Source organism: Octopus bimaculoides, chromosome 1, assembly GCF_046866305.1.
Source record: "Octopus bimaculoides isolate indiv1 chromosome 1, ASM4686630v1, whole genome shotgun sequence".
NCBI lineage: Eukaryota > Metazoa > Mollusca > Cephalopoda > Octopoda > Octopodidae > Octopus > Octopus bimaculoides.
In genome coordinates this window covers 176,487,361-176,499,950 of record NC_142928.1, presented here as the reverse complement: position 1 = coordinate 176,499,950, position 12,590 = coordinate 176,487,361, and positions in this window count along the sequence as shown.

The window sequence follows — 12,590 nt, the reverse complement described above, 5'->3', positions numbered from 1 at the left end:
TGATGAGTCGATGTTTTGACCTGTGTTCAATATTTATTTGCATACGCATGCACAAACACACACACACGCACACACACACACACACACACACATAGATGCACACATACACACACATATATACATACATACATACATACATACATACATACATACATACATACAAATGTGTGTGTTTATGTACACATATATCTATGGTTTACATGTAAGTAAAGTTGGCAGCAGTTTAGCAATGTATCACTAAAAAGGAAAATTATATATATATATATATATATATATATATATATATATATATATATATATATATATATGTGTGTGTGTGTGTGTGTGTGTGTGTGTGTGTGTGTGTGTGTGTGTGTGTGTGTGTGTGTGTGTGTGTATGTATGTATACATACACACGCACAAAGACTCATAAACATACATTTATATACATATATGAACATATGCATATCTATAAACACACAAAGGTGCCCGCATTCACACAGACACTCACATTTGTATATAGGGCGCGAGAATGGCTGTGTAGTTAAAAATTTCACTTGGCAAACACGTGATTTCAAATCTAGTCCCCCTGCGCAATGGCTTGGATAAATGTCTTCTGCTATAGCTTCCAGTCAACCAATGCTTTGTAAGTGAATTTGGTAAACGGAAATCGTACAGAAACATTTTGTATACATAAAAACATACATAAAAACATACATACATACATACATACATACATACATACACGTGCGTGTTTGTGTGTGAGTGTACTTGTGTTTTTGAGGCAGTTTGAGAATTGAGAAAAATATAAACGGAAAGCGTTGACACCACGCATATACCACCCTCTCTTTTTCTCTCTCTCTCTCTCTCTCTGTATGTGTGTGTGTGTGTGTGTGTGAAGAGAGATTGAGAAAGAGAGAGAGAAGGAGAGAGAACGAGACAGAGCCCGTATACATATGTACGTGTTTGTTATAGTTCTGGAAATCAGTTTCTATATATTTCCTATGTTTGTTTGAGTAAACATACATATGCTTCATGAACATTGTTAAGTCCCAACGCTGCTTTAGGCAAAGATCATTGTCTGCTTTACATTTTATCGTTATAAGAAAAAGCTGGCAATTTTTTTCCTCCCAGTCTCTCAACACCCGGGTTTGTTTTTGTCATCTAACATACCCTACATTCTTTCCGAGTTTATATTCCAGATAAAACCATTCAAGTAAAACAATCTGGAATAGATTACAGACGACAGTTTTACCAACAGAGAACAACAGCAAGACAAGAGGATAAAATGTCGACGAAAAAGATCATGAAAGCAATGGAATGTTCCTAGTTCATCTACGCGTAAATATTTAACGGCCATTGGTTGAAAGTAAACTGAGAGCAGACGGATAAAATAAGCTGTAAGAAAATCTCTTAAACACTCCGGATTTGTTATTTGTTCTGCCGTCGTAGTTGGTTCTCTTTCGACATTTCTGTATTTTTCATTTGTTTTTGCTACATTTTTGTGGAGGGGTGCTTTAGCGGTTTTGATAACGTCAGTGTTTATTTGCTTATTTCTAGTCTAATGTGGTCCTCAACCAAATAATAGCGTTGCTGCTACTAATTATAAAAGGGGGTTAAAAACTGAGTCTCAGTAGTAAACACAGCTAGTCTCATAGAATCGCGCCTCTCAAGACATCTGTTTGAAAATCTTCAAATTAATAGGAACCAGAACAGATTGACGTGTTCGTTATTGTCCCCATCGTTGTTAATCTTGCTCTTCTGTACAGTGACAGCGTTCACGGTATCGGTATTGGGAAACTCTAGTGACAAAATATTTTATAAATGTGGTGTGAAAGAAGGAAAGTTGTAAATCTAGTCGAGTTAACGGTTCCTCATGAAGATAATATGGACGCCACGCGGGCTCGAAAGATTGACCGTTATGTAAACCTCCTCGAGTAATGTGAAGACGCAGGCTGGAAAGCGGAGCATTTTCCAATCGAAGTTGGATGTAGAGGGTTTGTACATCAACCCCAAGACTTATTCTATGTAAGCCTAGTACTTATTCTATCGGTCTCTTTTGGCGAACCGCTAAGTTACGGGACGTAAACACACCAGCATCGGTTGTCAAGCAATGTTGGGGGACAAACACAGACACAGAACCCCCCCCACACACACACACACACATATATATATATATATATATATATATATATATACATATACGACGGTCTTCTTTCAGTTTCCGTCTACCAAATCCACTCCCAAGACTTTGGTCGGCCCGAGGCTATAGTAGAAGACACTTACCCAAAGTGCCACGCAGTGGAACTGAACCCGGAACCATGTGGTTGGTAGGCAAGCTACTTACCACAAAGCCTCTCCTGTTTCGGTGTCAGCAAATTCCCACCCTTTGGCCTGGTACTCCGTCGGTTGCATGGACGTGCGTTCCATTTGATTCGATTAAATTAATATGCAATTGCCTGAACACTCCACAGATACGCGTACACTTCACGGAGTTCTCAGGGAGATTCAGCGTGAGACAGAATGTGGCAATAAGTTAAAGAAAATGAGACAACTATGCCAAGGCAAATTTATATATTTGTATGAGAGATATTTTACTGGTATATGTGTGAAATATATAAATGTCGGTGAATATTTTAAGACCTTAAATATTAAAATCAGATTAAATTTATTTGAACTGTCTAAATATGTATAGCTAGCCTATGGATACGAGCTGATACATGCATTTCATGCCCTTGTAACAACAGCGTTGAGGATGAGATCAAGAGCCATGGAAAGGATAATGGTTTCGGTATAGTTTGATAGATATATTCAATGCAGAAAATTACATTGTCAAACCACTAGCTGTTGGTAAGCAGCCGAAATTAGAACAATAGTGAAAAGGGATTTGAATGTCATTATTGTTGTAAGCTCGAGGAGAAATGTGAATAATTACTGAATGATAATACGCGAGAGGGTATTAGCAACACTATATGGCACAAATTTGTAGTATAAAATTTAGCCTGGACGACTCTTTAATTCTTTAAACTTGTTTCAGCTTTAAGGGTGCGGTCATGCTGGGGCACCACCGAGGTAGGTTATAAATGAATGTTAGTAGGAAGCAGTGGGTGGGTAGGCACGTGATTTAGCGGTTAGGGTACTCGGCTCAAAGTTTTACAGTCGTGAGTTCGATTACCGGCAGTGCATTGTGTCGTTGGGCAAGACACTTTATTTCACGTTGCACCAGTCTACTCATCTGGAAAAAACGAGTTGGATCTGTAATCCAAAGGGCCGGCCTTGACACATTCTGTCTCACACTGAATCTCCTTGAGAACTCCGTGAAGGGTACGTATGTCTGTGGAGTGCTTAGGCACTTGCACGTTAATTTGATCGAATCAAATGGAACGTACGTCGAGGAAATCGACGGAGTACCAGACCAAAGGGTGGGAATTTGCTGACACCGAAACAAGGGTGTCAACATATGTAGAAGAAAATTGTTCAATAGATTTGCTTTGATTCCAAAGTTTCACGTAGTTTTCCTTCAGGAAAGGGTAGAAGGAATTTACGAATTAGGAGCAACCGTAACTCGACTCCTCATTTCTCCTTAAGCAGCTAATCTGGCAGTCAATATTTTAAAGTGAGCCCCACGAAACACTGTTCATGAAGCAGTAAATGTAAATAAATAAAAAGGTGATATTGTTTTCTGCACTATCTCATAGAGCAACTTCTTGAGATCGTTACCCACGAAACCCCATATTAAATCTGACAATCTGTACACTATAGTAAATAAACTGTTACCGGAAGGGCTGTAAACACATACATATATCCTCTCAAATCAAGGGTCTTATCAGCTGTATCCTCATAAGAGGTATCCAAGTGCCATTGATGGCGTTTAACCGAACTATATATCATTAACATATACGAGTGCACGCATGTTGGCACGCCATCGCTTACGACGTCGAGGGGTCCAGTTGATCCGATCAACGGAACAGCCTGCTCGTGAAATTAACGTGCAAGTGGCTCAGCACTCCACAGACACGTGTACCCTTAACGTAGTTCTCGGGGATATTCAGCGTGACTCAGTGTGACAAGGCTAGCCCCTTTGAAATACAGGTACAAAAGAAACAGGAAAAAAGAGTGAGAGAAAGTTGTTGTGAAAGAGTACAGCAGGAGCCACGTGGAGCTTTGGGTGTTTTCGCTCAATAAACACTCACAATGCCCGATCTGGGAATCGAAACCGTGATCCTATGACCGCGAGTCCGCTGCCCTAACCACTGGGCCATTGCGCCTCCATGAGTGCACGCATACACATATACAATATTACCTAAAAGGCGGCTAAATATCTATACTTTCTCGTCAACTGCACAATCCTAACGTTATTTTCTTAGATAATTTTTAGGATCTTATTAAGCTACAAAACAAAAATACGTTTGCATTTTCAGGAGAGTTATAGTAAAACAAAATGTATACAACATAACAGGGGGCTCAGTCATTCATTGATCAAGAGAATATCACTGCTTCGTAGTAACGTCAACTTGTGTAGTATTGTGCGCAGTTCAATTGGATATGATAATTACGAGATAAGATACAGACATCATTAGATCACTAAATAATCATTTTGGCAAGTATTGCAAACAACTCCATACATGTTTCAGTCTCGTTTGAGCCCCCTTCAGCAACTCTTAAACATTACCATATATGGAGAAGTTTGTTGAGAGAATGTTGCTTTTCTTCTGCTGTATAATTATAGAGAGTAAATATTTAGATGCCCACAGCTTTACATATGTTTACACCAACTTAACTATTGTTTTACACGCTGATCATGCCTTTGAGTAATTTCATCTGCTCGATTTAGTTTGTAAAGCAATTAAAATTAAATATTTTTCAGATAACATTTCAATAGCATACTGACATTTCTATCCATTGTATTCATAAAGACAAGATCGTTTGAGATACATGAAAAAGCGTAGATCAAAGGTGTCGCTTCAGCAGGTTAGCGAAGCGTTATTATCAAATATTGTTATTATAATTACCGATGCTTTCCTCTTTTCTATCTTAATAAATATTTCTAATTTGAATTTGAAAATCGAAACTAGTAAGCGTAAAGAATTGAGTTACATTTTCAGAAGTGCGATAAGTTATAAGCAGTTGAGCTGAGTAGAATTTATTAACTGCTTACGTAAGTGGTAACCAATGAATCTTTCCTTAGTAGGCACAAGGCTTATGCTTTTTTGTTTTTCAGTTAATAGGACTAGTAGCTTACACAGACCCCAGTGATCAACCTGTTCTTATTTCCTCACCATGAAAGGATGAAAAACAAGGTTGATGACAAATCCGAATGTGAAGACGGACAAAAAACCCGTAAGCATTTTTCAATACAGCTAATTATTTGAAGGTCGTATAATCAAGAACGTATATAGCATGTATTCTACGAAGGATGAACGGGAGATATGGGGTAACAGTAAGGAAAAGATCACAGAACACACACACATATACACGTACACACGTACACACACGTACACACTTGCACAAAAGAGACAGGCAGGCAAACCGAGTGAAGATACAAGAGAAACAGAACAAATATCAAATATGATTTAGGAAACCCAAAATGTGGCTTCCAATGGTTTGGAATTTTCGGATTCTTTTTAGTACTTCACACACACACACACACACACACACACACACAGATAGATGGTACATAGTTATTCAAATATTCAGGCGCAGGTATGCATTTATATGTGTGTATATGTATACATATATACATATACACGTGTGAATGTGGTGTGTGCCAGAGGGTTTGCAAATCCAATGGGGGTCTTAAAAGACATGTTAGGATCCACAATGAGCAGAACTTACTTGCAGGTATTGGTAGTGCAAATCAGAGGTGCAATCTGTGTGGGTGTTTTTTCAAAACACTGTCTGGTTTAAAAAGCCACATCAGACGCCATGAAAGGGCTAAGGTGTAGGTGCAGGAGGTGGTCAAACTTTGTTTAAGGAGTAGACAACCACCATACATATATATATATATATATATATATATATATATATATATATATATATATATAAAGTGTAGTATATTGCCACTTAAGTGTGGCTGACCCCTAGGGGTGGATGTTACTGTTGCTTTTAGCCCCAGGAGGACATCTCCTCCAGCTGGCTTATCGACACACTACTGTGTCCTGTTTGCTAAAAGCAACAGTAACATCCACCCCTAGGGGTCAGCCACACTTAAGTGGCAATATACTACACTTTATCGTGCGGTTACTGTTAATACTTCATTTAGAGAATTAACATTGCTTGTTTTCACCTTTTCGATATCAGTGAAGAATTTCACTGGAAAAGTATATATAAGATTACCAAGAATTTATCTCTCTCATCAAAGATCAGTGGCTATCGGACGCTGACGAAGGGAAATAACCCTGAAACCCGGGTCCGTTCGTGCTACAGATCATGATGGGAGGGATAACTTCCCTTGGCAAACAGGACACAGTAGTGTGTCGATAAGCCAGCTGGAGGAGATGTTCTCCTGGGGCTAAAAGCAACAGTAACATCCACCCCTAGGGGTCAGCCACACTTAAGTGGCAATATACTACACTTTATCGTGCAGTTACTGTTAATACTTCATTTAGAGAATTAACATTGCTATATATATATATATATATATATACATACATATATATATATATATATATATATATATATATATATATATATATATATATATATATATACATATATATATATATATATATACATATATATATTTATATATATATATATATATATATATATATATATATATATATATATATATATATATATATATATATGATATTACGATATCATATATACACATAGTCATATATGTGTGTGTGATATGATATGTATGCCCGTGTGTGATATGTGTGCCCGTGTGTGCCCAGGCTCGCACGAGTGTGTGTGTGTGTGTAACTTTTACTGTTAGTAAATGTCTGAATATATATGTTTGCAGTATGTATGTACGTATGCATACAGCATTAATAATGGAAGTTGAAACAAGTGACCGAATTAATTGCGGAAAGAAAGATATGGGAATTGAATTACTGACTTTAATGAAGACCATAATTATACAGTAAAGATACTATAGTTAGTCCTAGATACAGACGCTGAAAGAACATTTATAGAATACAAACAGATACATGTAATGAATATTCGTGAGAAAAGAAATTTACATTGTATGCATAAATGTACTACAATGTTCATGTACATTCACGATTGTGTTTTGAGTTTACTTCTGAGAAGGTGTGTATCTTGTGATGTCAATGGGCGTTAGAGAGAACTGGATAAGCTAGAGGGTGTGTGATGGGAAAAATTAAATTATAAACCATACACGCAGACACACTCAAACACGTACACACAAAGAGACAGAGGTACACACCCAAATACACACATACATACACACATATGCACAAACACATAAACATGCACACACAAACACATGAATTTGCAGATTACATACATACAAATGTACACACATACCTATATATGCATACACGCACACACATGCATACATTAAGAGAATGATTTTAAAATTTTATTTGGCCTATGGAGTAGTCTCCCATTGCTTTTCATGATAAAAATTAATTAATAAATCTAAATAATGTTTCTCTTCATGAGGCATGTAAATGCGTGTAATTGCAGATAATTTAAACTAATTTAAAAAAACTGGGAGCTCACTATTTTATAAATGATATCTCCTAGTTTACAAATTTATGAAAATCATTATACGTCAAAACGTGTAGGTTTGTGAGTGAATGATCGCGTGCCTTCATGTGCATGCGCGCACGAGCTAGGATATTTATATAAAGATGTATGCGCGTATTTCTCCACAAAGTAATGTAAGTAAAAATTCTACATTTGTATTCTTCGCATTTGCACTAGGGTAATGATCTGTTGGAAAAGAACACTGCTCCTGTTAATCTACAAATATAGGTATTAAATTTTTAATAAGTCTGGAAATGTATTCTATTCTTTTAGTATTTTATTTGCTTCAGTCATTTGATTGCGGCCATGCTGGAACACCACCATATTGAGATTTTTTTTCTTTTTTTGTCGAAGAAATCGATCCCAGGACTTATTCTTTGTAAGCCTAATACTTATTCTATCGTTGTCTTTTGCCAATCCGCTAATTAACGGGACAAACACAGACATAAAGACAAGTAGACAAATACACATACACACATTATCAAGTTTACTCGCAAGGCTTTGTTCGGTCCGAGGCTACAGTAGAAGACACTTACCCAAGGTGCCATGCTGTGGGACTGAACCCGGAAACATGTGGTTGGGAAGCAAGCTTCTTACCACACATGCACGCCTGTGCATATCCAAAATTAAGAAACCTGATGATGTACATCTGCTGGGTCAAGGAAAATATGGTGAATTTTAGTTTTAATGATGAAATTAACAGAATGAAAAATTATAATCTTGAATATGTGTAATTTATATTCTTTATTCTCCATCTTCCTCCCTCTCCCTCATTCTCTCTTCACGCACCTTGATTGTTTTGTAGATGTTAACAACTTTGGACACACACCAAAGTCTAAAATTTAATGATTTTCCCTAGAAAAGATGTAGCAACGGGATGCCGTTGTCCTCTACATGTTTATCTACGGTTTACTCTGATAGTCTTCTGCTCTCCTGATCTTAACAAATGATCTTCCATTTTAAATATCTTTGCTTCCTCACAAATTGGAGATAATGTGAAATGCCCTGACTTGTGTTCTATTTAATGTAGTTTACTGTGGCCTAATGTAGTTGACTGTGGTTTAATTTAATTTACTGTGGTTTAATGTAGTTTACTATGGCTTAATGTAGTCTACTGTGGTTTAATGTAGTTTACTGTGGTTTAATGTAGTTTGCAGAGATTACAAACCAAGATTGCATGAACATATTCCATGAAGGTGTTACTATATTGATTGTACTCTCCTTTTGCTTCTTTCAGTTGGTCAAATATGGCAACTGTTGGGATAGTAAATATGTTGGTACATCATTTTACCTTATTTACTGCATTCTCTGTTCGCGGTATGAATGCTGTGAAGGTAAAGTATGTAACTATTTGTACATTCGTTTTTTCTTGGTGTGGTAAATTTATGTTACTGAGTAGGATGGTTGCCTATATATGATGTTTCTAGCTATGAAAAGAACCTAGAGATTTGGTGCTTGCTGATTTAATGCTGAACTTTTGGATCCAGATTCATGCTGACTTCAAATTTTGGCACAAGGCTAACAATTTCAGGGGAGGGGATAAATCGTTTATGTCGACCCAACACCCAGCGCTCAACTGGTACTTATTTTATCGAACACGGAAGAATGAAAGGCAAAGTCGACCTCGGTGACATTTGAACTCAGAATGTAAAATCGGAGGAAATGCAGCTAAGCGTTTTACCCGGAGTGCTAACGATTCTGCCGGCTCATCGCCTTATAATAAATGATGCTATAATATAAATGTAATATTATGAGGATGTGCATGTTTTGAGGCGAGATGGAAAGTTCGTGTGCGTAGTGCGGACTAAAATGTGTGGATGTGAGAACGGATACGCCTAGCAATCCATTCGGAAAATCGCAAAGTTTAGAGATGTTGTTCTTGTATACCACTTAGCCTTGGCGCTCTGATATGTAGATGGGAGTCAGTCTATTGTGTTGATTCTGAAGGAAACTGAATAATTCGTAAGGGAATAGCGATGAAGTTATTCGAAAGTTTTGTCCAAGTGGGAATGTATCGTCTGTTTTAGTTTCAAGAGAAGTGTCGATTGTAAGTAAATGACAAAAGAAGTATTTTTTCTACATTGTGGGTAACAGAAGATGTACATATTTGTCTTGTCTGTCCCTTTCGTTTTATTTTTCTGTTTTTTTTTTCATTTTCGTATGGGTTTTGGCGACAAAATTTCAGCCTTTTCTTGATGTTTTTAGTTGGGTGGAGTTTGTGCTCTGATGTTATTATGATGTATGCAGTGAGGCCGCTGTTGCCGTTAATTCTGCTTATATATATATATATATATATATATATATATATATATATATATATATATATATATATATATATATATATATATATATATATATATATATATATATATATATATATATATATATATATATATATATATATGTATATACATATATATATACATATATATACATATATATATATTTGTTCTTGTCGTTACAACCTGGTTATAACTCTTTTATACATATGTAATTTAAGGACAACTAATAATGTTGTCTGTTGTTTGCTGTCTTCTGTGAATTAATGAAACTGACCCTGAAGAGATGCAAGACTCCATATTCTTATCTCAGACAAGAGTGAGTCGGGATCTTGCATTGAAATGAGCATAGGTTATTAAACAACTTTTATTATGGATTGCATTATGGCTCTTATTTAAACTGATATGCACACAAAACTGTCTTATAAACAACTTTTCATGTGAGAATTTTGCTACGTTGATAACAGGTACAATATTTTTACCAAATATTTGGTAGAGATCTAAATATATATATATATATATATATATATATATATATATATATATATAAGCACCGACTAACTATTCCTGCTACTAATTCCTTCCACTACGTCACATACACACACACACAAACACACATACACACTAACAGATAAACCACCAAACCATGCACCCACACACACACACACACACACACACACACACACACACACACACACACACACACATACATACGCACACACACGTTCTGTTATCACACACACACACACACACACATACATACGCACACACACGTTCTGTTATCACACACACACTCGCAGACCCTCGTACACGCACAGATATTCACCTCCGTTTTTCACTCTCCTGTCTTAGAAAGAACTTTTCCTCCACCACCTCCTCTTCCGGTCCTTTCACAATGTAACCTCGTGGGGACCGTTGCCATTTTCCTCTTCCTCCATTTTTCCATTCTCCGAACTTTCTGTCTTTCCGACGAAGGGCTCCGCCCAAAACGTCATACTCTCTTTCCTTCCTTTCCCGAGCGTCCAATAACACTATCCGTATCACGTCCTCACTTTGTTGTTTTTTTGTTATTGTTTTTTGTGTTTCTTTAAACTATATATATATATATATATATATACACACACAAACAATTGTTTGATGGTGATTTCTCTTTCTGTAGTGTGTGCTGTTTTGTGTATTAAGTTTAAAATTGTCCTCACTTCCAAACATTTTGTTTATTTGAATTACGTAAAAATAAGTTTTATGTTTTGTATCATTTTACGTTCGGTGTTTTTTTTTTTCGTTTTTTTTTTCTTTCAGACATATGTACTGTAATATCTATGATGATGATTATGGATTTGCTGGAGTTTACAAACATTGATTCGTTTTTGCATGGAATTGTTCCGTTGGGAGAATTTTCAAGATTGAAATAATGGTTTTACGTTGTTTATTTATGTGTGAATTTCTTGTGGTGATGATGATGGTTATGATGAGAATAATGACAATGACGATAAGGATGAGGAGGAGAGAGAGAGAAGAATAGTGATAGCTAGGTGGCCTTAGGAGATTTTGGATATAATATATTAAGTGTTTATGGTATTCATATATTAGTCTACATTGCTGGTTTCCATAGACGATTTTTATAGCATGTTGGATGAGAAGAGGTTAATTCCCACTTCAGTTTTTTTTTATATACAAGAAGGACTGTGGGTGGTCTCTCGCAACCTTCAAACTGTACAACGAAGCTGATTCTGAGTGAGAGAAAAATCGGCATCAGTACTTAGCTGCTACATTATTTATCCACGCTGGCAGTGTGAAGGTTGACCTCGGTTAAATTTGAACTCAGCGAACACACATACACACAAACTCGCGCACTCCCCCTACACACACACACACAGATGCACTCACTCCCCCCACACATAAACAAACAAGCAAACAAAAGAACACTATCGCCACAAGTTCTTTGTTCCACATTCTTTCAATCGATTACCTCTGCTATGTATATACAGTGTCCTAAAATTAAGGCAACCAACTTTTTTCAATTTTGCCAATCCCATATATTGCTATATTTCGGGTCCGAGCGTTGCAATGCAATGGTAAACGAAACACAACTATTACACTAGCATATTTATTCGATATAAGCACCTCAATTTCGATTCATAGCCTTAGGTCTAGGTGCTAATGCTTCATACGCAGCTCGCAGCTGTTCTTGCGAATTCGAAGCCCATTCATAGCGCAGTCTTCCCATCAAAGCATCGAGCGGAGCATGAGACGTGCTCGAAACCCTCGTCTTCAAAATGGAGCGAACAGAAAAATTCAACGGGTTGAGATCGGGGCTTCTTGAAGGCTATACATCCTTACGTATGAACGAGGGAATATTTTTCTGAATCCAGTGTTGTGTCTGTTTGGCGCAGTGGGATGGTGCCTAGTCCTGTCAGAGGCTCGAAGTTGCACCTTGAAAGTGCTCATTCGCCTATGGAAGCAGTTCAGCTTCCAGAACGTCACTAATGTATTGCTGGGTTTTAATTGTAACACCCGGAAGTACAAACACGAGGGGAGATATTCCAGTGGCTGTTACAGCTGCCCAAACCATAATTGACTGTGGCTTTTGACATCGAATTACGATGTACC